Source organism: Peromyscus maniculatus, chromosome 12 (assembly GCF_049852395.1).
Source record: "Peromyscus maniculatus bairdii isolate BWxNUB_F1_BW_parent chromosome 12, HU_Pman_BW_mat_3.1, whole genome shotgun sequence".
Classification (NCBI taxonomy): Eukaryota; Metazoa; Chordata; class Mammalia; order Rodentia; family Cricetidae; genus Peromyscus; species Peromyscus maniculatus.
The window spans coordinates 12884196-12910821 of NC_134863.1; the positions used below are offsets into that span (position 1 = coordinate 12884196).

Consider the following 26626-nt stretch of genomic DNA (forward strand, 5'->3'; position numbering starts at 1 on the left):
CATGAAAAATAAGGCGACTGTCTGACCCAAATGCAGCAGGGCATAGCCATGGTCTCCAGTACTCACTTTAAAATCCTACCTTCTAAGACCATCCCTGTTCCTGAGATCCATATAACACGTAATAAAGCAGCAGAATATACCCTTCTCCCACTGGCCCCGGCTCAGGGCCAGGGAGTCCCCTGATTACCCTCCTTCCCTCTGTCCAACTTGAACATCTACTCACTAATTCAACAAGTCCTGTTTCTTCTCTTCACAATCTCTGCCTTCTTTGGACTTTCTCAGTCAATATCCCAGTACAGACCTTTTCACTCAGCTCCTACCCGCTCACACCCATAGCCTCCCCATCTGCTGCCCGTTTCACCATGGACACCTGCTTACTATCTCACAGCTGACTAGAAACAGAAGCGGCCACAGAACGAACTGTCTTGTCCAGTGTGCACAATTCCCCATGGTTCCAGACAGTGTTCCAAACACATTCCAAAAGTCAATGGGCTCACTGGCCACCTCGCCAACAAGCAGTCCTTCCCATAGAGAATGTGAACCGTTTACCCCCAGCCCTGTGAGTACACGGTACAATCCCGATCCACAAGAGAGTCTCATGGGGCTGTGTTCCTCATCCTGGCTGTGATGTTAGATTCTTTCTGTGCTGATAACTATAGTCATAAAATTGGTCTTAACATTTTCTCTAAAAACGTCCTAACTTACAGATATAGAGAAATGGTACAATTACCCCAGCTTTAACAATTAATCACCCTGTGGCAATCTTACCTCATCTATCACCTAACCCACACAGGCGTGTCTAACCTGTGGCCCACAGGCTACATACACCCCAGGATAACCATGAATGTGGCTCAAATGAAACTTTACAAGGGTTGGCGTTTTGTCTGGTGACTCGGTCCATGGTTCTCAACTCTGCAGGTGACAATGTCAAGAAGCTGAACGTTATTCCCACTGCTACTTCCTAACTGTGATTTGTCTACTGTTCTGCGTCATAATGTAAGTATCTACTACGCAGGATATCTGAGGGGCAACCCCCGTGAAAGGAAACCCTGTCCTCATGAGCAGGCATGCCCCTCCCTTGGGCCTCTGATGGACATCCTTGGCCCATACCCTGCCGGGTCCCATCTGCAGACACAGAAGCCACCAGTGTTACCTCCAGGCCCCGAGAGCTCAGGGTTCCCTAGCCAGTGCTCCCGCTCTCCTCTTCGTCTGGAGCGGAGGATGGTTTCTCAGCTCAGCATTCCCTGTGCTGGTAAACTTTTTCAACGTCACACACACATTATTACATACATCCCCCAGCCAAATGCTTTCCTCGCTTCGGGGTTCTACCTTAATGAACCTTAGTTTTGCTCATTCCCATTAATCCCCTTCTATTTCAAGTTATGTGGATTTTTTTGTTTGTTTTTCTGTTTTCTTTGAAGACAGAAGCTTGCTATATACTCCAGGCTGGCCTTGAACTTGTAATCCTGTGGTCTCGGCCTCCTGAGTTCTGTAAGTGTAAGCCACCATGCCCAGTCTACTTCAGATGTTTCTACACTTGATCTAGAACACCGTTCTTGGACCCAGTTACAATTTAAGCACACACCTTTCACCCCAAACATTCTGGTTCCTGTCTTAAAGCCCTGCAGAATCCCTCCTACTCGAGTATGATGATTTTCTTTTTTAATGATGGAAACTTAGGTGGCATTCCCTAAAGCTTGGCCCTGGGGTTCCTACAGAAGCAGCAGCAGAAGCAAAGGAGGTGATTGGAGTGGGGATGACTCCTGTGTACCCCCCAAGGAGGCGCAGGTACAGCGGAGCATCTGTGTGGACTGTGTGGAAAGGCTGGAGATGAACGGTGTAAGAATGAAACCTAACCTGACAGAAAACGGAGGCATGGACTGTGGCTGCTGCCTCAGCGGCTGTGCAGGGTGGGGCAACTTAAGCAAGAATCACACTTCACGGCTGGAAGAGTGTGAAGTGTCTGCTCCCACTCCAAGGACCGCTGCTAGGGCATTTTAAATGGTAGCACTGGTTGCTTTGCTCTGGCCAGAGGAAAAATCTCCTGGACCAAAAACCCAGGTCCCTCAAGGAAAAGCCACACTAGCAGAGGGCACATGAACTCTTCATGGAGTTCAACAAGACTCTCCCTGTCCCCAGGACACAATGATTAATGGACCGTGGGTCTGAGTATGGTTTGAATAGGAATGGCCCCCACAGACTTGTATGCTTGGCCCACAGGGAGTGGCACTATTAGGAGGTGTGGCCTTGTTGGAGGAAGTGTGTCAGTGGAGGCCGGCTTTGAAGTCTTATATGCTCAAGCTATGCCCAGTGTGGCTCACAGTTCACTTCCTGCTGCCAGCAGATCCAGATGTAGAACTCTTAGCTCCTTCTCCAGCACCATGTCTGCCTGCCTGCTGCCCTGTCCCACCATGATGATACTAGACTAAACCTCTGAAACTGTAAGCCACCCCCAATTAAATGTTTCCTTTATAAGCGCTGCTGTGGTCATGGTGTCTCCTTACAGCCTAACTAAGGAACCCTAACAAAGACACTGAGTTTTCTTTCTATGTTCCAATCTTAAACATTCATCACCATTTTCCACTGTAACAAAAACCCTTCGGCTTGGATTTGAACTCTAGTATATGACACTTAGGTCACTTCAGCAAAGTGACACTTCCTGTATTCAATCCAGAAGGCACACGGTTTAAAATCTGCTATTGTATCTGTATCACTGCTCATATTAAAAAAAAAAAAATTTAAGGGGTTGTTTTGTTGGGTTGTGTGTAGCAGTGTTAAATTTTGAGGTAAGCTTTAATCCCAACACTTGGGAAGCAGAGGCAGGCAGATTTCTGTGAATGTGAGGCCAGCCTGGTCTACATAGTGAGTTCCAGGCCAGCCAGGGATACATAGTGTTGAGATCCTGCCTCAAAAAAATTTTTTTTCTTTGAGATACAATATGGGAAATACTGTAACTGAGATTGTGTTTTGACCGTATTTGATTATTGGTCAAGCCCTGAGAGAAGCGTGGCTAGAGCCCCACTCTACTGTACCAGAGCTGTGACCAGGTAACTCACACGTGTTGTAGTCTATGACAGCCAGTGCTCTAGGAGAAAGCAGCCCTGGTGTAAGGAAAACACTGGGTAAGGGTGCTTGCTGCCAAGCCCAGTGACCTGGATTTGACCCCCAGCACCTATCTGGTGGAAGGGGAGAGGACTCCTGACAGCTGTCCTTGACTTCCACACACATGCCAGGGCACATCAGCACCATCTGCCCACAGTAAATAAATAAAGTAAAAAATTTAAAGTTAACAGGTTCAATTTGGGGGGCTGGAGAGATGGCTCAATGGTTAAGAGCACCGACCTGCTCTTCCAGAGGTCCTGAGTTCAATTCCCAGCAACCACATGGTGGCTCACAACCACTTGTAGTGAGACCTGATGCCCTCTTCTGGCCTGCAAAGACACATGTAGGCAGAATACTATATACATAATAAATAAAATAAATCTTTAAAAAAAAAAAAAAACAGGTTCAATTTGTTCTAGTGCTTCTGAAAAAAGACATATGTGTGTGTGTGTGTGTGTGTGCGCGTGCGCGCGCGCGCGTGTGGTATCTGCCAGCAAGTACAGCTGTGTACCATGTGCATGCAGTGCCTGTGGAGGCCAGAAGAGGGTGTGAGATCTTCAGGAACTGGAATTACCGGCAGTTACAGCTACCATGTGGGTGCTGGGAACTGATCCTGGGTTCTGCACAAGAGGAAGTGTTCTTAACAGCTGAGCCATCTCTCCAGCCCTCATTTTACTAATTTAAAGTTTATAAATATTCATATTTCACAGAATAAACTCTATGAACTGGTCTTTCATCCCACTCTGATTTCCTGGTTTATTTTCTTAAAAAATAAATAAATAAATAACTTTGAGCCTGGCAGTGGTGGTGCACACCCTTAATTCCAGCAGAGGTAGGTGGATCTCCAAGTTTGAGGCCCGCCTGGTCTCTAGAGTGAGTTTCAGGACAGCCGGGGCTACACAGAGAAACCCTGTCTCATAAAAACAAAAACAAACAAACAAAAACTTGAGACAGCATTTCACTAGACTGGCTGGAAGCTGTAATCCTCCTGCCTCTGGAGTGCTGACACTGTAGATATGCACTAGCACACTTGTTTGTTTTGTTTTCAAAAGACTTCCGAAGCCTGGAAGACCATCAAAATGACCAGGGGAACTTCCTTTGCTGCGCTGGGAGCTGAACTTGAGCTCTGAACATGCTGGGCAAGCGTTCTACCACTGCCCTCCATCCTCAGCCTCACTGAACTGCCAAACCTACTGCACACAGCTTCATGGGTCCTTGACTGAGCACAGGCACTAATGTTTACAAAACGCTTTCCAAGGGCTGGGAGACGGCTCCGTGGGTAAACTAATACTCCTGGGCAAAAAGAGAACCAGAGCTGGAAACCCTCAGAACCCGTGCAGAGGACATGAGAGCAGGTTCTATGATCCCATGTTCCTATAGTTAGGGTGGCAGGGAGGGGAGGCCTCCCAGAAGGTCATGGGCCAGCTAGTCTGGTATACACTGCAGCAATCGACAAAAGCCTTGTCCCAAACATGGCATAAGGCAGATGACACCTGAGAGTGTGTTCTGACCTACACACACACACACATACACACACACACACACACACGTGCATGTGCACACACACCTAAGTTTTTTTTTTTTTAAAGCTTTCCAATGATTCAAATTCAAGTCTGGGTTTGAAAAAAATTAAATGGCTCTCTCTTTTTCAACATCTAGCCATCTCTTGAAAGAATTTTTTTCAATGGGCGGTGGTGGCGCATGCATGCCTTTAATCCCAGAACTCAGGAAGCAGACCGCATGCGCGCGCTTGCGTGCATGCGTGTGTGTGCGTTTCTTCCTTCAGATGAATCTCCAGGCAACACATCAAAATTGGCTTCCTTAGAGGGTCCCGAAGGCACTGCAGGCACACCTCTAATATCACAGACAGTCTCTGCATTCCTCCTGTGGTGCAATGCTCTGCTGTCCACTGTCTTCGTCATAAAGAGTGCTATCATCAAGTTCATGCCGCAGCTTCGGCATGTGCTAGCTCCGCCCTCTCCTTCAATAACATGCAACTGGTGACTATTTCCAACATGCTCCAAGCCTACACGACACTGTCAGGACAGGAACTCAAAAAGGACACGAAATGAGTAACTCTCTCATCAATCACAAGTAGAGCTGGGCTAGAGATGGCTCCACAGGGAAGAGTGCTTGCTGACCTTCCAGAGGACGTGAATTTCACTTCCCGGCCTCCCCATTGGGCAAATCACAACAGCCTCTAATTCCAGCTCCAGGGGATCCGACTCCCTCTTCTGGCCTCCTAGGGACCTACACACACATGAACACCCCACCACACACACACATAAATAAAAAAAATAACATTTTTAAGAAAGTATCAAGTCTAGACTAGACATCCAAGGCTACGGATAATACTCAGGGTAGAACATTCGCCTAGAATAGATGTCTAAGATGAGCTGGACCCCTCTCAGCTGCAGAGCTGAGGCATGAATGAAAATGTTAACAGTGATTATCTCTAAGATTCACAACTGAGTGTGAGTAAGAGTGTGTATGTGGGGGAGTAGTTTTCCCGAGTATTTTATGAGGCATACTATCGAGAAATACTTTTAAAGATGGTGAAACCAGCCTGAAGACTGGAAATGTGACAGAAAAGGAAGCATCATGAGACAGAGAACTGTGAGGTTAGGGAGTGCTACAGAGCCAACGCCGCTCCAGACTCAGGCTTTGGACGCTTGGTATCCAGCTGGTGGCGCTGGATCCCTTAACAGGCTGTGGAACCTCAGGTGGGGTCTGGCTCCAGCACTCTTGGCTTCCATGTACCATGATGTGAACATCATCACCAAACTCTCCCATGGCCATGAACCGTTGTGGGGTATTTGTACAATGTGTGAAGATATACTGCTGTAATTGGTTTAATAAAGAGCTGAACAGCCAATAGCTAGGCAGGAGGTACAGGTGGGACTTCTGGGCGGAGAGAAAGGAAGTAGGAGATGAACTGAGGCACGTGAAATGCCATCGAGATACAGAATGAGTTAGACACACAAAATGGGAGAGAGGTAAAAGCCATGTGGCAGAATGTAGATTAATAAAAAATATGGGCTGATTTAAGTTATAAGAACTGTGGGTCAAGCCTAAGGGAAGGCGACACTTTCATAATTAATAATAAGTCTGTCCACGCCGTATCTGTGAGCTGGCGGCCCACAGGAAAGTCTACAATGAACCGAGCTACTCTGCCAAGCTTCCCTGCCGTGGCGGACTAAAACTCTGTCACACTGAACCAAAATAACTCTTCCTCTCTTAGGTTGTTTCTATCAGGTACTATGGTTACAAGGAGAGACCACAAACAGGGAGCCGGGCCTGCCATTCCAGCCACATGAGAAGCTGGGGCAGGAGGGTCCTTCAGGCTCAGGAGTTCAACCACAGCCTGGATGGCACTGAGGCTACTCACCCCCAGAAACAAAAACAGCAATTTAAAAAACCTACAGAAATGCCAGAGGATTTATAACCAACAACTGGGAGTGGGTGAAGGTTTTTAAATGGTACCTTTTACTATTAGAAAAATAATACCTTTCTGGGGCTGGCGATGGAGAGTCAGCTAGAACAGTGTTTGGCTAGCATGCACCAAAGTCCCTTGAGTGTGGTCCCCAGCCCATATCAACTGGGGTAGTGGTACGCGAAGATAATCTCAGCACTCAGGAGGTAGAGACAGGAAGACAGAAGTCCAACGTCATCTGTGGTTCACTGCATGGTTTGGGGGCCAAACCTGAGCTTCAGGAGGCGCTGTCTCAACAAACAAACACCCCCTTTTTTGTGTGCAGGAGACCCACCCACCTTACACAGAGTAGTAGGATTTACTCAGTCTACTGTTTAAAATATAGGTCACAAACAAAACACGCTTTTACAGGCAACACAATTGTGTTGGGCCAAACATCTAAACATCATGACCTCTCCAAAAGGGCCACATGAAATTACCCAGTGCAACAAGTAATTGCCCTTAAGTTCTTCCCACCATGTGCGCCTAAATAAGACTCTGAGTGCTGAGTAAGTCATGCAGAGGTGGGTGGTTTTGGAATCATCTTGAAGGGGGCAAAGCTCAAACAGGAACAAGGGCCAAAGGCTGAGGCCAGTATTCACTCAGCAGCTCCAGCGGTTTGCTGGCACCCTGCTTCTCTTGAGTCCTACCCACTTCATGAATCTAGGACATGTTTTTTTTTTTTTTTTTTTTTTTTTTTTTTAAAGCATTGATCAAGCAATTGAAACAGACTGATGTAGTTGGAAGGTTTCTTGGGTCCTGCCTGCCCCTCCCCAGACCCACAGCCATTATAAAAGAATCATCTAGAGGTTTAATATTTATAACTGCTCAGCCACTAGCTCAGGCTTATTACTAACTAGTTCTTACACTTAAATTAACCCATAATTCTTATCTATGTTTAGCCACGTGGCTTGGTACCTTTTCTCAGTTCTGCCTTGTCATCTTGCTTCCTCTGTGTCTGGCTGGCGACTCCTGACTCAGCCCTTCCTCTTCCCAGCATTCTCCTCATCTGCTTACCCTGCCTATACTTCCTGCCTAACTACTGGCCAATCAGCGTTTTATTAAACCAGTGTACAAGAGCATGATCCCACAGCAGACTGAAACCATGGTGTAGACAAGTTATTGGCATGAAGATCCAGCGCTTTGGCAGCTTTGGGAAAACACCGAGACTTTAACTTTGTCTTCTGTTCTGAGGCCACCACAAGATGTTTTGTGCTGATGTTCATTCCTCAGTCATGAGAAGTGGTAGGAGGGGCCAGGCATTACGTTATCTCTCAAAAAAATATTAATTTGGAGTTGAGTTAAAATTAGCAAGGGGGAGGAGGAAGGAGAAATAAATCACCGGACTCAAGTGATTTGGGAGCAGAGTAGCAGATACCTCACGGCAGCGGCGGGAGAGGCGTACATAGGTCCTGCCAGCCCGGCCCGTGGTCCTCAGGGTAGGGCCAAGGCTGAGTGTGGTGAGACCTGTCAAGTAAAACCCTCAGGAAGTTGCGGCCCGGGTCATCCCCTCCGCAGGCTGGAATCTGAGTCAGTATGGCTTGTGACTAATGACTTGTCACAATGTCAGCTGCTTCATCGTAACATAATTACACATAGGAGAGAGATCATCACCTATTTTTAGGAATCGTCCTTCTGGGAATCATGGTGCTGATGGCCTCCAGAAAGCCACTTCCAGACCTCTGACATAAACCTCCCAAGACAGACTCCCCTCCTGGCCACCTGATGGAGCTCTGAGGTCCCGCCCTCCACTCCCTTGAGAGCTGAGCTGCTCAGGAGTTGCTTTGGTCCCACAGAACCTGTTTGTATACCTGAATGAGATGGCCAGTTCCTAGCCACCACGCCAGCGGTGGAAGTCGCCGCAGACGTTGTTGCAGATGGGAATGGAGGAACCTCACCTGGTCTTCCCATTTCCAGAAAGTCGTCTTTGTACCTAGGACATCTAGTAACTAGCACACAACTCAGCGCTTCAGTCTGTAGGAGGTGAGTCATGAGTCAATCACTGCTTATGTGTCCTAAACCAGTCCACAAGCTCCCAGAGAACACGCCCTATAACAGTCTCTACCAATGCTATTCCGTTCAACTGGGTGTTCAGAAAGTTCATTAAAATGGGGTCAAGGGGCTCCTCATATAAGAGTCCTTATTTAGTAGAATCACTCATCAGGCAAACGGAGCTAAGTTTTGCTCAAAACCCTAGGAACTTACCAGACTCAGAAGTTGGCCCTTAACTCCCTTTTTTTTCTCTATTCCTTTTCTGTTCTTTCCTGCCCTCCAAGCTAAGAGAAGGATAATGCAAAAGCAGCTTACAAATATGACTGGCAGAAAGATACAGTAAAGAAAGCCAAGTTACATGTAATACTGTGAGACCAAAATGAGAACAAAATGCCTCCATCTTAGAAATAAGGCCTAAGCTTTCTCCATTTTAGGTATAGGCTTTGAGTTACTGGAACCAGTCAACCCAGATTCCAGAAATTAGAAAGTGCAAAGTACAGAGTCACAAGATATTCATTCGGTGATGACTGTTTAACCAAGGAATGTTCCAACCCTGGTTTCCAGGGTAACTGACCACAGAAATGTCCCCACCGGAGGGCAGCCAATGAGAAATGGTGACGGGCAGCAACCACCCCCTTAGAAGTAAGATTAAACCATGATTTCTAGAAAGTCCCTAGAAGCGAGCCAATCAGAATTGTACCCGTACTAGCACCCCTAAATGATGTAACCTTGTGGTTTTTGCCTTTAAAAACTGAGCTTGCAGAAAGGTGGGCACTTCCTCCAGCCTCCACTGCATTGGAGATCTCTTCAGGTGATGCTAATCTCATGTCCATGTCCATGTGATTGCTCTGGAATTGGTACCGAGGGATGAAGTAGATTTTGCCTTGTCTGAAAATGTCCTTAATGATCTCTTCCATGTCAATTTCATCTTGCATGCTCAAAATGATGGAAATTCTTTTGGAATTCTGATACTGACTATGGGCAATCACCTAAGTGGAAAATGATGGCAATTATAATTTTTAAAACTATAGTTTTTTATAAACTAGTAACTGCTCTTACCAATTTCTCCCTTTTGTCACAGCCTTTTCTAAGTAAAGTGGTACAGTGAGTTAATGCTATGTCTTGATACCTGCCTTTTATTTCCATACTCAAGATTTGCATATTCAATGAACCCTTTACCTCTCTGGTAGGCCTGTTGTCTGTATGGAAACTCATTAAGAAGACATGAAGTGGAAAAGCTGTCTATCTTCAGAGTTCCAGGTGTGATCCCAGTTTCCAGTACATGTCAGAGACTTACTAGAGGATTCTGGTTTATTTTCTCTTTGAAATTTGGATCTCACCAATTGTCCAGTCCTTGGATTGTTTGGCATTTCTCCCACCAATTTTAGCCCTTTTGGCGCAACCAAGACCTAACCTTCCTGACCTCTGCAGAACCTTTACTACATTTAGAATGGCACACAACTCAGCGCTTCAGTCTGTAGGAGGTGAGTCATGAGTCAATCACTGCTTATGTGTCCTAAACCAGTCCACAAGCTCCCAGAGAACACGCCCTATAACAGTCTCTACCAATGCTATTCCGTTCAACTGGGTGTTCAGAAAGTTCATTAAAATGGGGTCAAGGGGCTCCTCATATAAGAGTCCTTATTTAGTAGAATCACTCATCAGGCAAACGGAGCTAAGTTTTGCTCAAAACCCTAGGAACTTACCAGACTCAGAAGTTGGCCCTTAACTCCCTTTTTTTTCTCTATTCCTTTTCTGTTCTTTCCTGCCCTCCAAGCTAAGAGAAGGATAATGCAAAAGCAGCTTACAAATATGACTGGCAGAAAGATACAGTAAAGAAAGCCAAGTTACATGTAATACTGTGAGACCAAAATGAGAACAAAATGCCTCCATCTTAGAAATAAGGCCTAAGCTTTCTCCATTTTAGGTATAGGCTTTGAGTTACTGGAACCAGTCAACCCAGATTCCAGAAATTAGAAAGTGCAAAGTACAGAGTCACAAGATATTCATTCGGTGATGACTGTTTAACCAAGGAATGTTCCAACCCTGGTTTCCAGGGTAACTGACCACAGAAATGTCCCCACCGGAGGGCAGCCAATGAGAAATGGTGACGGGCAGCAACCACCCCCTTAGAAGTAAGATTAAACCATGATTTCTAGAAAGTCCCTAGAAGCGAGCCAATCAGAATTGTACCCGTACTAGCACCCCTAAATGATGTAACCTTGTGGTTTTTGCCTTTAAAAACTGAGCTTGCAGAAAGGTGGGCACTTCCTCCAGCCTCCACTGCATTGGATGTAGTGGACAAAGTCCCTGCCTAGGCTTGTATTGCTTTCAGATATCCCGAATTAAACTTTGCTTTTGCATTCCGGCATACTGGTCTTTGGTGGTCTCTCTGGGGGGTCGCGATCTGGTCACAATAATACAAAGGGAAGAGAGAAGTGAAGCAAAGCATACCAAACCAGGGCTGAGGAAGAAAGTCAACCCCCGGTTTCTGAAAAGCTGTAAAGCTGTTGGAAGGCTTGGCATAAGTGAAGAAAATGGAAAGGGGGAACCCAGATTTGGAGGAGGCCCAAGGCTTTGACACCACTTACTATATGAGAAAGTACTTTTCTCAATCTCTTTAAAGCTGAGGATAGAAACCCAAGAGCTGAATGAATAGGCAGTAAGGCACACAGCTACAATTCTGTGTGAGACTATGCACATGCATTTGCCTTCCTGCCTCAAGCCCACTTACATGCTATTTGTTAAGAAGGGAGGAAAAAAGGAAACCCGTCATAACAATGAAGACAACAAAGCAGAAATTTGACTGATTCCTGTAAGACAGAGGGAGAACGAGACAGCATTTACAGACAACGCAGCGCTAAAACATGGACACAGGAGGCAGGCAGAATCCATTCTTCCCTGACAATTCCGACCAGTGTCTACAAAAATGGGGCCTCTTGTAGCTAACACACTTTCATTCATAAGTATACACAGACAAGAAGGGCCAGGAGTTTCATTCAGTGGTAGGAGGGCTTCACTACCATGTTCAAGGTTCTCAGTAGATGCCCAGTACCCCCAAAGGACATAAATATGCATAGCCAATAAATGATTTTCAACCATTTTGAAAAGCCAAAGTACAAAATAGAAAGATTTCTAAAATGAAAAATGGAAGGAAAAAAATGATTCAGTGTTAAACAGATAATTCAAAAAAAAAAAAAGATTATTTTTGATTTCTAGTTTTCTCAGACAAGCTGAAAACAATAACTGAATCTATAAAACATCAATAGGTTGCTATGGAAAGGAAGCAATAAGAAATAATTATTGGAAATTAAAACCACGATTAACAAAATGAAAACAATCTAGGAAGAAATCCTGCATGGGGAGACAAATTAGGAAAAAAATAAAAAAAATGTTAAGAGACACAGAAGATCAATCGAAACTTTTTACTATCTAATTAACAAGAATTCCTAGAAGATCCAGAGGAAAACTAGTTATCAAGATGTGGTGGTTTGAATGAGAATGGACACCATAAGCTCATCCATTTGAATGTGTTCTCAGTTGATGAACTATTTAGAAGGATTAGTACCTCTTGTGGAAGGTGTGTCACTCAGGGTGGGCTGTAGAGGGCACGAAATCCTTGTGCTCACAGATAAGCACTAGGGAAACCAGGAACGTTAAACTAAGGCTTGTCTCTTCAAAGGAAGAGATGTATCATCTCTTCTCTGCCCATAACGCTGGAAATGATTTGGTTAATAGCCTGGTGACCTCTGAACTATTTCTATGGCCAGACCACACATGGTGTTTGTCTCAGTCATCCTCCCCAGACCCTTATCTTGAGCGTTGTTTCTCAGCCAGTAGAGCCCATCTTTATCGGAGATGTCACACGTACTTTACAAATGAGAGCAGAGGTAGTTAATAACCTTTGCACTATCTGTATGACCAACACCACACCAGCTCTTCCCCCAGACCTTTAACATGCCGCATGTAGTCAATCTATACAATCCATCTTAATTGAAACTCTTTCCATGTACCTTGGAAAGAGTTTCAATGTAACCATGTCTTAAGCTTTGTTGTACACACAGGATTGAATTAATTATCACCAGAAAACTTTTTCTCAAAATGTGCTGTGCTTAAATATGCCTAACATAAACTGTCCTTTGTTAGCCTCTAGAAGTTTGAACCAACAACAGCCACTGAGTTGTGTTGAGGAAGGCTGACTTCTTGCTTCACACTGATGATACCCTTCTGGCCTCTGGGATCACAGAGATCACTGGAGTGGGTTTTGAGGTTTCAAAATCCCACAGCCCATGACATCCAGTCAGTCTCAGTCTCTCTCTCTCTCTCTCTCTCTCTCTCTCTCTCTCTCTCTCTCTCTCTCTCTCCCTCCCCCCCTCCCTCCCCCTCTCCCTCCCTCCCTCTCTCCCTCCCTTCCTCCCTCCTTCCCCTACTTCATTTTGTGGTTAAGATGTAAGCTCTCAGTTACTTCTCCAGCACCATGCCTGCCTGCCTGACTCCATGCTTCCCACCATGATTACAGGCTAGTCCTCTGAAACTATAAGCAAGCCCCAAATTAAATGCTTCTTTTTATAAGTCACCTTGGTTATGGTGTCTCTTCACAGCAACAGAACAGTAACTAAGCCACAAGATATAATACATAAATCAAAAACATCAGTCTCTAGATTGGAAGTCATAGATCTCGAACAGAATGAGGAAAAAAATAATCAAAAACTTGAAATCAATTGAGCAGTCAAATGGGAGTTGTTGGGTCTAGAGAGATGGTTCAGCAGTTTAAGAGCACTTAATGCTCTCACAGACAACCTGGATTCAAATTATAGCAGCTACACTGGGTGGTGGCGGCGCATGCCTTTAATCATAGTACTCTGGAGGCAGAGGCTGGCTGATCTCTGTGAGTTCGAGGCCAGCCTGCTCTACAAAGGGAGTTCAGGACAGCCAGGACTAAACAGAGAAACCCTGTCTTGAAAAACCCAAACCCAAACCAAACAACAAAACAAAAAGCACCAAAAAGCCCAAAACAAACCAAAAACAGATTACAGCACCTACACGGGGGCTTACAACCACCCTTAACTATATTTCCAGGGGATCTGGCACCCACTTCTGACCTCCAAAGGCATCAGGTGCACTTGCACGCGCGCGCGCACACACACACAATGCACTTACACACATGCAGGCAAAACATTCATACATATGAACTAAAAATAAATAAAGGTTGCCAATCACATTGGTATTTTCTTTAAAAATAATTTAAGGATGTAATCTAAAAAAGTTGAGAAGAAAAAGTACATAAGAAAGAAGGCAACGAGTACCAGATACAACCCTAACTCAGAAGCAGAAACCGGACTGTGCGGATGCAGTTGCCTCACAACATGAAAATTAATCTACCCCTAGATGAACACAAATTATTACAACGACACAATTTAAAACTAGAAAAACAGACCCAAATTCAGTGTTCTAAGTATGGAGAAATAAAATGTAGCACATTTTTGAACAGCTGTACCACTGAGCCTTATCTGCAGCCCTCCAATTTTTCATTCACCTGCTTCCTCTGCTAGATCTTCTGATCCTTCGGGGGCAACGATCATCTTTTTCATCTCTGTAACCCAATACACAGCAAAACGGTTTGCTACTAGGTGATCAACACATGGGAATGAATTAAATTTAAACCGGGAGGTGAGGGCGTGGATCGACACACTCCGCATCTTCTTAAGCTCGCAGCAAGGCCTTTCCTCACAATAACAAAATAACTCCAAACGTGCCCGGGTCCAACCTCCCTTAGAAGCTCCGGGGCTATCCACAGGCTCCGCCCCCTGCCCTGGGAAGCCAGACAGGCGCCAGGAGCATAAGTGCGCCTGTGCAGACGCGCGAGCTGAGCCCAAGCTTCCAGGCGTTTAAGTCCGTTCTTGCACCTTCGGAGTGAGGAGTGGGACTGGCGCAACCGCTCCTCCGCACTTCCGCCCGCAAACGCTGCTTCAGCTCTGCCCGCCGCAAACGCTGCTTCAGCTCCGCCCGCAGGCTCCGGGCTCTGGGCGCTGCTTACAGCGGTCGCCGCCGTCACGTGGCAATCACCGCCCAGGCCACGCCCATCACTTCTGCCGCGAGGGAGGGGGCGTGGCCTCTGTAGACTGGCCGAGGTGCACCGGCCTCTTAGGCGTCGGAGCCGGCCCCGTGTCTGGTGGCAGCGAAGGGCAGCGTGCTGGGGCGTCCTTGGCCTTTCCTGCACGGTAGCTGGGGGGACTGTGCACCAAGCCCAGGACATTTACCCTCCCTCACAGCCTGCGGAGGTAGCCGTGCTTCTGCAGAAGGTCCAGCAAAGGTACTTGCGGACTCGGTACTCGTCTAATTACCTTAACGTTGTGCAGTGCGGGGCTGAAGAGGCATCAGAAGGAGGGCAGAGCGAGCCAGATGCGCGTACATCATCGCCGGTGGACACTTGGCTTCTCCTGGCCAAAGGACAGAACGTTCTGCTTTACCACCAAGTGCCTGTTTCAGCCAGTTGGCTCGTTACTGATGGATTTGGGGGCCGCTGTAACAGCAAGTGGCAGGCCCTTTCTGGAGATGGATGTCCCGTCTCTGGGAAACTCAGGACTCAGACACGCTGTTCATTATTATCGAAGAGTTTTGCTGCTGTCGGAACCTGCTGTTCAGAGACAGATAATGCCTTTCTCTAGCAGATGTTTGAGTGGAGAGAGGAGATTATAGTAAGTGGATGTGAGGAGGAGGGCTGACTCGGATTTATACCACCATCACCCCCATGTTACCATTCAATAGCTGAGGACTGGCTTTTAAAGAGTTAATTTTTCAGAGCTGGGAAGGTGGTTTAGTTGGTAAAATGCTTGCCACAAAGGCATGAGGAGCCGAGTTCAGATCACCCATGTAAAAAGGTATATAGTTCATTTCTGTCAGCTCTAAGTGCCTGAAGACAAAGCAAGGCGGAAGAGGGAGAACAGAGAAGAAGAGAATTCTTACCATGGACTGTAAAAAAAGCAGTGAATTCACTAACATCTGTGGTCTCATCTTTACGCTTAGAGACCTAACAATTCAGGTCAGTGTGGCCACATAATATCCATTTACCAATACTTGAACATGAGTGTGGTCTATGGATCAGCGTCCCCAAAAGCATGCCAAGTATGGAGAATCCTGTGCCATTCCCACGCCTAGGCAGTCCAAATGGTCCTCAGGTGATCTCTATCCGTATTAATGTTTGAGAATCACTACCATAAATCAATGTATGCAGCAAGGATTAATCTGCAGAAGAAATTTAAAACTTATCGTGCATGTGGTCCTAGGTTTTATCACCAACACCACACACACACACACACACACACACACACACACACAAATAAGTTGTACGTGAATTGCTGCTGTTGAATTTTGGAGGTAGGCTTTTTCTAGATATCCATGGCTATTTTATGTGGCTTCATATCATGGGCACATCCCTTCAGCAATAAACACGTAGTCTGTCAATATAACCAAGAGGTAAGCCTAGCATACACAAGGCTCTTGGTTTGATTGCCAGTGCAGCAAAAATAATGATAACTTTGTCCAGTTTGGCATGGGGGAAAACATTTTTTTATTTAATCCCAATCTTTGACAAAAATACTTTAGTTCCATATGTACATTTTCATCAAGGATATCGTTGCACCAGTAAATACATGCAACCTTAGGTGTAAAGCTCTTTGGGGTTATGAATCTTCAGAGGGTTCTGTATGTCCTCTCACAGGTAAGGCTTTATGACAGAATCACTGATATCTCCATTTCCCCAATGTTTTCAACCATCTGGAGCTATTATTTTCAGCAGAAATCAAAATCATAGGAAGACTCAATAACAAAATGGTGTCCGACACTAAGGAAAGATGTTGTAGATGACACTGTAGAGTAGCTGAAACAAAAGAAGAGATCAAGTGTTCATATAGAAAACAGGTTGTTAAAGATCTTACAGGCTAATGTCTGAACCTTGAAGGTTCTAGGCCATTCTGAGCTACATAGGTCCATAGGAAAACCCTGACTCAAAACAAAACCAAACCAAAGAAATCTCACACAGGATATCTTGAATTGGTGGCACACACCTCTAATCTCAGTATTCAGAAGACTGAGGCAGGAGGATTGCGGTACCAGGATCATCCTAAGCTACACAACAGAGACTGTGTCTTAAAACAAACAGAGTTTCATGGTTTGAATGTGAAATTCCCCCACCCACAGCCTCATGTGTCTGAACACTTAGTCCCTATCTGGTGGCACTATTTGGGGGTGCTTTGGAAGATTTCTAATAAGTGGATCACTGTGGGCAGCAAAGGTCACAGGTGATATCTTGTTCTGATTCGCCTCAATAGGGTTTTAAGTAACTTCCCACCTGTCTTCTTGCTTATTCCTTTTCCCTTCTCCAGTTTAAAGGTGGTAAAAAAATGAAAGTCCATGCTGTTTAGGAAGCACCATTGTTAGAGTGCTTGCCTTGTATACACAGAGCCTGGTGGTGATAATGTAGCTGTAATCCTAACCCTCAGCTGTGGGAACAGAAGGATCAGGTGTTAAGGTCCGTACTGACTTGGCCCAATATCTCCATTCCCTCAGTTAGGAATCACACCGCAGAGATAGTGTTGATAACTGAGATCTGTGGTGATATTTTATTTGGCTGAAATGTGATTTTATTTGTATGTTAATAAATAAAGTTGCCTGGAGATCAGAGGTAAAAGCAAGCCATTAAACATAAGTCCAGTGGTGGTAGCACATGTCCTTAATCTGATCACATGGCAGGCAGAGTCTCTGTGTGGTCAAGGACACTGCTAATCGTGGTGACACGAGCCTTTAATCCCAGTACCAACCATAGAAACCTAGAGGTCTATGTAGACAGGCAGTGACAAGGAAGTCATGTGGTTGGGTTTAGAGCCAATGAGAAGGCAGAACAGAAAGGTAATAAAAAGACAAGTCATATCGGAAGAAACTCTCTCCTCTGGGAAGCAACGAGGTGAGAGGTAAGATAAGGTCGTCACGACTCTCTGATCTCTTTAGCTATTTACCTGTGTATTTGGTTCTGTGTTTCTTATTTACTAAGACTGTTTAGAATTTCGTCTACAGAGATCCCTTGTAAAGATGTGCCTGCCCTTGGAAAAAGGGGCTCTGTCTTTATTGACTCTATTAATAGTCTGAATGGAAATGTAATGCAAGTGATCTAGATCAAAATAGAGGATTTCTATATGGCCATCACACTTGACCTAAACATTGGAAGATGGTCTAACAAAAGACAGACAGTTTTGTCACACACCCAAAAATCAAGTTTAAAAATGACTTGATATTCATTCACTTAACTGTTTTTCTTCAAACCACTCCAGTTTCCTGCTGTAGGAGCACAAAGAGAAGTGATCCCTTCCTGACTGCTAGAAAGGCAGACTGATCACATATAGTCTGACTATTGATTATGACTTGACCTGGGGGAAGTGAATTCTACCTTTTGTATCTTGCCTAGGGAGAAAGTGGGGGCGGGGGGGGCAGTGGTGGGGGAAGAAGGCAAGAGAAGGTTGGGGAGAAAAGTGGTTTGAGTCCTTCCTTTTAGGGTATCATTTCTGACCCCAGCACTGTACATCTGAATGTCCTACCCATGAAGCCCAAATGAAAGGCCAGAGAGTACAGGTTGAGGGGAGAGCATCGGTGAGAAACTGTGAGCAGCCGGGGACTCCGAGATGTATAAAGTGTGGACTCAGAAAAGAGTCAGGGGGCAGATTTTAGCCCCATATGGTTTAGCCTAGTGACACAGAATGCCGTTGGATAATAGGCACACCCTTATGGAAGAGTCTCTACCTCCAGGTCATCATCAGCCTTTACTTCAGTACCTGTCCCTGTGTGGAGTATTGTTGGAGTTCCAGGCGGACTCGAAAACTTAAAACATGAAACACATCCAGGAACAGATATCAGTCATTTATTCCTTCAAGAGGGAACAAAACATCTGCAACTCCGGGAAGTCAAGTCCTGCCATCTGAGTTGTTTGCAAATGGACGTACTAAGTGCTGGTCACCATTGTCACAGGAGCCCTTGTCTCTCCCGTCAGTAGTGCTTTTTCCTAACCCTTGACAATAACTTGTAACCAACCCCCCTAAATACTGAAAATTATCCCAGACCCAAAACCCATTAAAAAGACCAAAAAACCACCCACCCGACACCACCTCTTTGGGAATGTGGGCGTCGTATTCTTAAAATTGCTTCCTGCTGGGTATGGGCGAAGTTTTCTTTATCCTGAAAGAAAAATTTTAGGTTAATTGTCAAATTCTAGGAGAGGTAACTATATCCTTCATTATCCAGTCTGTGTATAATGCCAAAGTTCAGGGTTTATCTCAAGTCCTTATTCAAGTAGTCTTTGAGACTGGATCATCTCAGCTAGTCATCTCAAAATTGCTCTGAGCACCTTGTAGTTCAAAGCTGATCTGTGGATGATATTTGTCAGCTTAATGATATTATTATTGTCCACGTGGAATTGTTGTTGTTGTGGGGCCCCATCTTCTTTCTGGAGACTTCAGTTGATGTTAGGCCTGGCCCTGATTTCCTGCAGAAAACTGATAAGAGACTTGAACACAAAGACATGTATATGCAGGTAATTGAAGCCTTTTTTTTTTTTAGAATTAGTTAGTAATCTAGATGCCATTTATATCTTAACAAAGTTTAAAATGTATAAATATCTATATATATATTAATCTTGTAAATTTTGATATAAAATTCATACTTTAAGAAAAGTTTAAAGAATCAGAATAGAATCAAAGAGTTGAGATTAGTAATAGAATAGTCCCTTAATTAATTTTGCTTTTGTCCTGTACCATAGCAGAAGATGGCTCTTTTATTCTGGCATGATACAGGGAGTTTGTATTTTCATTTTAACAACATGTTTGAGTTTAAAGAAGGAGAGAGCCATTCTCCAACTCCAAAGTCAGCTTTAAATTTTAATTGAACTGGGACTATTAGAAGACCAATAGTGTTAAATCTTTAGAGAAAAGCAGAAATATTTAGGAAGACATAAAATTTTTTAGATAATATATACCCATACACCGTTTCACTCTGTTTCTTGGGATAGATGATTTGTCCCTTTTCCTCAGTTGTCTCATTTGTCCAGTGTTCTTCAGATTCCTTACCCTTCATTCTCCTAAAAGACAAAAACAAAAACCTTTCCCCAAGACTAATTTTGGGGATGTTCCTTCTTGGCAAATTATTATCTGATTAAATGAAAAGGCATGTGTTACTGGTACAAGTTAGTTTAAATTGGATGTTCATGCTGGTTGATGAACTATCACCTCCTCTAATTAAGAGGTCTCTCTTGTTCAAATCGAACCTTTATCAATTTTGATGGTACCCACAGCTTATCTTCTCTTGTAGAAACAAAAGCAAAACCTCGTCCCCAAAGTAATACATACCCTGGTTTCCATTCTGAGGTCAGCACACCCTTAAAGTATATAGGCTGATTTAATTCTGTAGTTTTTTCTATTATCCAATGTCTCTCTGCAGCTGTTGTTCCTTTCTCATTGGCATTCAGAAATTCAAAGTTAGAAGAGCATTATGCAGTCTCTTTCTGGGAGTTTTTGTTACCCATTTCTGTTTATTTAGCATATCCTTTAGAGTTCTGTTTGATCTTTCTATAACTGCTTGACCTTGGTATTCCTGTAATATGCTTTATATTGTAATAAGCAAAAAACTGTTTCATTTTAACAGAGACATATGATGGAGCATTGTCAGTTTTGATTTGTGCAGGTATACCCATAATGGCCATGACTTTTAGCAAATGAGTGATTACAGAATCAGCTTTTTCAGAACTCAAAGCAGTTGCCCATTGAAATCCTAAATAAGTATCGATGGTGTGGTGTACATATTTCAGTTTTCCAAATTCTGCAAAGTGAAACACGTCCATCTGCCAGATTTCATTTCTCTGAGTACCCTTTGGGTTACATCCTGCTGGTAATGGCGTTTGATTGTAGAAGGAACAAGTAGGACATTTCTTTACTATTTCTTTGGCTTGTTGCCAGGTTATGGAAAAATCCTTTTTTAAACCTTTACTATTGACGTGATGTTTTTTATGAAATTCTGAGGCCTCCAGCACATTTCCTATCAATAATTTATCAATCTCATCATTGCCTTGTGCTAGAGGGCCTGGCAGACCAGTATGGGATCGAATGTGAGTTATATATAAAGGATGTTTCCTTTTCCTGATTGTATCTTGTAATTGAATAAATAGTGAAGTTCATTCTGAAGCATCAGGGATAAATTCTGCAGTCTCAATATGTAACACCACTCTTTCAGCATACTGAGAGTCAGTTACTATGTTGAGAGGTTCTGAAAAATCCATTAATACCAAGAATAACATACAATTCTGATTTTTGAACTGAATTATATGGACTTTGAACCACTTTACTTAAATTTTCTGATTTGTAACCTGCCTTTCCTTCTTTATTGGCATCTGTATAAAATGTACGAACTCCAGATATGGGTTTTTGCCGTACAATTAGAGGCAAGATCCAGTCAGCTCTCTTTATAAGATCAATTCTACTGCTTTTGGGATATTTGCTGTTAATTTCTCCCAAAAAATTACTGCAAGCTCTTTGCCAAGGTTCACTTTCTGTCCATAATTTTTCAATGTCCTCCTTAGTTAAAGGTACGACAATTTCTGCTGGGTCTATGCCTGCTAATTGACAAAGTCTCAATTTTCCTTTGTAAATCAAGTCAGAGATTTTTTCCACATAAGTTTTTAATTTTTTATTTGGTTTATTTGGTAAAAATATCCATTCCAATATAATATCTTCCCTCTGCATTAATATTCCAGTAGGAGAACGCCTAGAAGGTAAAATAACCAAAATGCAATCCAGCTTTGGATCAATATGATCCACGTGTCCTTCATGCACTTTCTTTTCTACCAAGGCTAATTCTTTCTCAGCTTCAGGTGATAATTCTCTTGGACTATTTAAGTCCTTGTCACCTTCTAAGGTTTTGAACAAATTAGTCAGTTCATCATTTTTTACCCCAACAATAGTTCGTAGATGAGAAATATCTCCAAATAATCTTTGAAAGTCATTAAGAGTCTGTAGCCTATCTCTCTGAATTTGCACCTTTTGGGGTCTAATTTTTTGTAGCTCTATTTTATATCCTAAATAATTAATAGAATCTCCTCTTTGTATTTTTTCAGGAGCAATTTGTAATCCCCAGCAAGGCAAAATTTTCTTTACTTCTTCAAACATTATTTCTAAAGTATCTGCATTTGAGTCAGCTAGTAAAATATCGTCCATATAATGATAAATTATAGTTTTAGGAAATTTTTTACGTATCACTTCCAATGGCTGTTGTACAAAGTATTGGCACAGAGTTGGGCTATTCAACATTCCCTGTGGGAGGACCCTCCATTGAAATCTTTTAACCGGTTGAGAATTATTATAAGTAGGCACTGTAAAAGCAAATCTTTCTCTGTCTTTTTCTTGTAAGGGTATTGAATAAAAACAGTCTTTTAAATCAATAACTATGAGAGGCCATCCTTTTGGTAACAGAGTAGGCAAAGGCATCCCAGATTGTAGAGAGCCCATTGACTGAATTACTTTGTTAATTGCTCTAAGGTCTGTTACCATTCTCCATTTACCAGATTTCTTTTTAATAACAAATACAGGAGAATTCCAAGGGCTGGTTGATTTTTCAATATGCTGAGCATTTAACTGTTCTTCTACCAGCTCTTCTAAAGCCTGGAGTTTCTCTGTTGTTAAAGGCCATTGTTGGACCCATACAGGCTTGTCTGTTAACCATTTTAAAGGTAAAACTGTTGGTGTCTTTGGAAGATCATCAGTTATTGTGCCCTGTTCTTGTATAATATGGATGGCTGGTGACCACTCATTAGAACAATATCTTCTAATATTTCTCTCAGTAACATGTGCTAGTTTATGATTTGTTTCTGAGATTGGAGGGATGTTAATCTGAGTATTCCATTGTTGCAACAAGTCTCGACCCCACAGGTTCATAGTTATGTTAGCCACATATGGTTTTAATTTTCCTCTCTGTCCTTCTGGACCTATACATTCGAGCCATCTTGCACTCTGTGTCACCTGAGATAATGTCCCAATTCCTAACAGTTGAACGTTTACCTCCTGAAGAGGCCAAGTTGGATGCCAAAATTCTGGTGCAATTATGGTAACGTCCGCACCTGTGTCTACCAGACCAGACAACAAAACACCATTTATTTTTATCGTTAATTTTGGTCTTTGTTCATTAATAAAAGCTTGCCAAAAAATTTTCTTTATGTTTTCTCCTGAATTTTCTATTCTCTCTGTTTCATCATCCTGACCAGCATGATTTATTCCAATAGGCATTTGGTTATTTAATCGCTCAGAGCAGGGATTTCCTCTATGGCTTCAGGAAAGGTTTGAACTGGATTTGCAATGGGGGCCTGCCTGAGGCCCCTCTGGGAGTTTCCCGAAGACTGAGGCAAAGGATTACCCTGTCTGTCCTTTGTTGATCTACATTCGTTGGTCCAGTGTTTTCCCTTACCACACCTTCTGCATACTCCAGAAGGAAGGGGGCATTCTGTTGCCATTGTTCCTTGAAGAAACATTTTTCTGGGAATGACCTGTCTACAGTCCCTTTTCAATTGTCCTTGCTTTCCACATCCAAAACATCTAACACTCCTCAAACCTTTTGAAATTACTTCTCCTACCCACGTATCATCATGCTCATCAGCCTCAACATTAATTGTTTCTCTAATCCAATCTTCCATAGGTTCAGATCTTGCCCTTAATGGCTTGATTATTCTTTTGCATGCTGCATTCGCATTCTCAAAGGCCAAAGATTCAATTATTGCCTTACCAGCTTCTGAATCCGTGACCATTCTCTTTACTGCTGAAGCCAGTCTTTGTAAAAAATCTGTAAAAGACTCTTTTGGGCCTTGCATCACCTTTGTAAATGACTCAGATTTTTTTCCTGGTTCCTCAACTCTGTCCCATGCATTCAAGGCTGCCGTTCGACATAAAATTAGGGTTTGGACATCATATAAACATTGTGTTTGTACTGAAGCATATTGGCCTTCTCCAATAAGCTGATCCTGGCAAACTTGTATTCCTTTATCCCTCCATTGTTTTTCTATGTTTTTAGCCTCCTCCTTAAACCAGGTCAGAAATTGAAGTCTCTGGCTGGGTTCCAGAACACCTTGTGCAAGGTCCCGCCAGTCCTGTGGTACTATCCTATTATATGTTGACCAAGAGTTTAACATTTGCTTTACATATGGGGAATGCATGCCATAAGATACTATTGCCTCCTTAAACCTTTTTAAATCCAACATTTCAATTGGAGCCCAAATATTTTGTGTAGCCATTTGATCAGGCATCTGCTGTATGGTTACAGGATAAATTAAGAGTGACTGTGTGAAAACAGGCTTTCTTTCTGTAACCTTATGATCCAGACTTGAAACAACTTCACTGTTAATTTCTTCTGTCTGAATTTTTACAGGTTTAACAAGTTCTTCTAAAGCTGTTATCCTGGCACTTAAATTGACTATCTTTTTAAATATTGAAATGAGGATTACCATAGTGATAAGCTTCATAATTTCACCAATACTAATATTATATAGTTGTTCCATTGTCAGACTGCCTAAAATTTCGAACAAAAACCAATTTTCTTCCAATGTACACATAAAACCCATTTTTTAATGTAGAAAAAAATCTCTTTTAGATAGTTTCCTTTAAAATATCTGATATGTTATGACTTACCAAATCTGTGTAGAACAGTAGAAATCCGAGGGGATTTTCAAAACAGCCACCTAGTGTCCCAGGTGTAAATCCAGAGAGAGAGACAGAGAGAGAGAGAGAGAGAGAGAGAGAGAGAGAGAGAGAGAGAGAGAACGCACAAGAAAGCGTAGCCGGCTAAAGCCACGTGTTCCCTCTTGTGCCGAGTCAAGGCTTGGGTCTGGCTTCCTTAAGCTCTGACCACGTGCGTTGGCTTTACAGGCAGGGTCCTGTTCGGCAGGGCAGATCTGAGTTGTTTGTAGCACCGGCTTTAAGCTAGCAGGCTTTAAGCAAGCAGCTCAGTTAGTCCGGCCTGAGGCCAAGGACTAGGGGGCCGCTGCTCCGACTATTAAGCCGGCCGCCGCCTGCCGCTGCCTGCCGCCCTTGCTGGAAAGCAGACCTGCCGCCAAGCCAAGCGATTTTTAATGGATTCTTGTCACGTTGGGTGCCAGATGTAGATGTAACCAACCGTCTTATTAAATAAGAAACACAGAAACAATGTAAAAGAGAAAGCTGAGAGGTCAGAGCTCAGAGCTAAAATCTCACCCTTCCTTCTGCTGTCCCAGCTTCCTGAAAGAGAGCTATATCCTGTCTGTACATCTTTTTTATAGTATTATTGTCCTGCCTTCTCATTGGTTGTAAACCGAAACACGTGACTGCCTCGTCACTGTCTGAGTGTACAGCCCCCTAGGTCTTAAAGGCATATGTCTCCAATGTTGGCTGTATCCCTGAACACACAGAGATCTATGGGATTAAAGGCATGTGCCACCACCGCCACACTCTGTCTATGGCTCTAATAGCTCTGACCCCGGGGCAACTTTATTTATTAACATACAATCAAAATCACATTTCAGTACAATTAGAATACCACCACACTCTCTGTACCACCACCCCTGATATTTTTTATATCCATGTAGTAAACATTTGCTCAACATCTTGTAGGTTCCAGCATTTCAATGTCTCCAAAGGGGTATCCCATAATAGGAATAATCCAGAAAATGGGAATCAGGTTTAGCTTCTCGAGAGTCAGAAGACTTTGGAAATTTCTGCAGATCTTGAAATTAGTAGTTGTGGAATCATCAGCAAACCAGGCAGCCATCAGTCAGGGGAAAATGTCTGCATGTGGTGTGCAGAGTCAGCTGTGAGGCAGATAGGTACAGTGATAGCCTCTAAAATGATCCTTTATTAATAGAACAACTAGTCATTTCTGGGCAGCATGCTAACTTCTAATATTTTCAACTTCTAAGGCAAAGACAGTAAAAGAAAAAGTTAAATGAAGGTATGAAACAGTCATAAATCTATAAAAAACTAAAATTTAAAGAACCACAAACCAGGAAAATATATTTATCAGGAAAGAGTTCATTCCAATGTAAGAAAAAATAATCAGGCCTTAATAGCTAAAAAGAGAAGTTCGCTGAGACATAAATCGCTAATAATATATAGGAAAACACTTTACCATCAATTAAAGAGCTTTACATTATAATACAATCAATTTTTTTATACCTATAAAAATACTTTTTCAAGCAGATTCTTTCAAAACTATTTCCTTTAGTGGAAATAGTGCCATTTGAATCTTAAGGCTAATATATATAAAATAATATAAAATAAATATACAAATAAGGATTCATTATCACATCAGTAATGTGGTAATAAACAAGAAATGCCAACATCTGATTACTTCTGGGAGCAGTGAAAATTTGCTAAATTGGGCTACTCTGGTTTTGAGAACGGCTAAAGCATAAGTAATATACCAAGCTTGCATGTTGTGTTTATATTTTCTAAAACTCATGTTGAGACTTAATTGTATTTTGATATTATTAAGAGTTGGAATCTTGGGGCTGGAGAGATGGCTCAGAGGTTAAGAACACTGGTTGTTCTTCCATAGGTCCTGAGTTCAATTCCCAGCACCCATATGGTGGCTCACAACCATCTGTAATGAGATCTGGCTCCCTCTTCTGGCCTGCAGGGATACATGCAAATAGAACACTGTATACATAATAAATAAATAAATCTTTAAAAAAAAAGAGTTGGAATCTTTAATAAGAGGATAAAGGGAAATGAGCAATGTCTTTTTTTCTATTGGGACATGACCTCACGTGCCTCACAGCTGACTCTGCACACCACATGCAGACACTTTCCCCTGACTGGTGGCTGCCTGGTTTGCTAATGATTCCACATGGGAGCATCCCCTCCATGACTACTAGATCGAGACTATTACATAAGGGGTGGATTTGTTATCAAAAGATGTGCTCAGTCCTCTAGTCATCTTCCCTCCCTCCTCCCTTCCCTCCCTCCGTCCCTGCCTTCTTATCTCACTTCCTGCAGCAAAAAGGCTCTC

General features: G+C 43.1%; 2 protein-coding genes across 4 annotated transcripts in view; one reads left to right on the forward strand and one right to left on the reverse strand.

Annotated features, from left to right (window-relative positions):
• The window catches only part of LOC143268223 (insulin-like growth factor 2 mRNA-binding protein 2), a 79702-nt gene extending 65322 nt beyond the window's left edge, over positions 1 to 14380 (reverse strand). Inside the window, exon 1 of one of the 3 annotated variants that reach the window (XM_076549367.1) lies at positions 14103 to 14380. The gene's annotated coding sequence lies outside the window, so the exon portion shown is untranslated. Of the gene's footprint in view, positions 1 to 223; positions 457 to 14102 lie in introns of those variants that run through there. The other 2 variants (XM_076549369.1, XM_076549368.1) reach the window with 2 other exon arrangements.
• Positions 14381 to 14685: 305 nt separating this feature from the next.
• Positions 14686 to 26626, forward strand: part of LOC143268221 (uncharacterized) — a 152298-nt gene continuing 140357 nt past the window's right edge. Inside the window, exon 1 of the mRNA XM_076549356.1 lies at positions 14686 to 15264. The gene's annotated coding sequence lies outside the window, so the exon portion shown is untranslated. The remainder of the gene's footprint in view (positions 15265 to 26626) is intronic.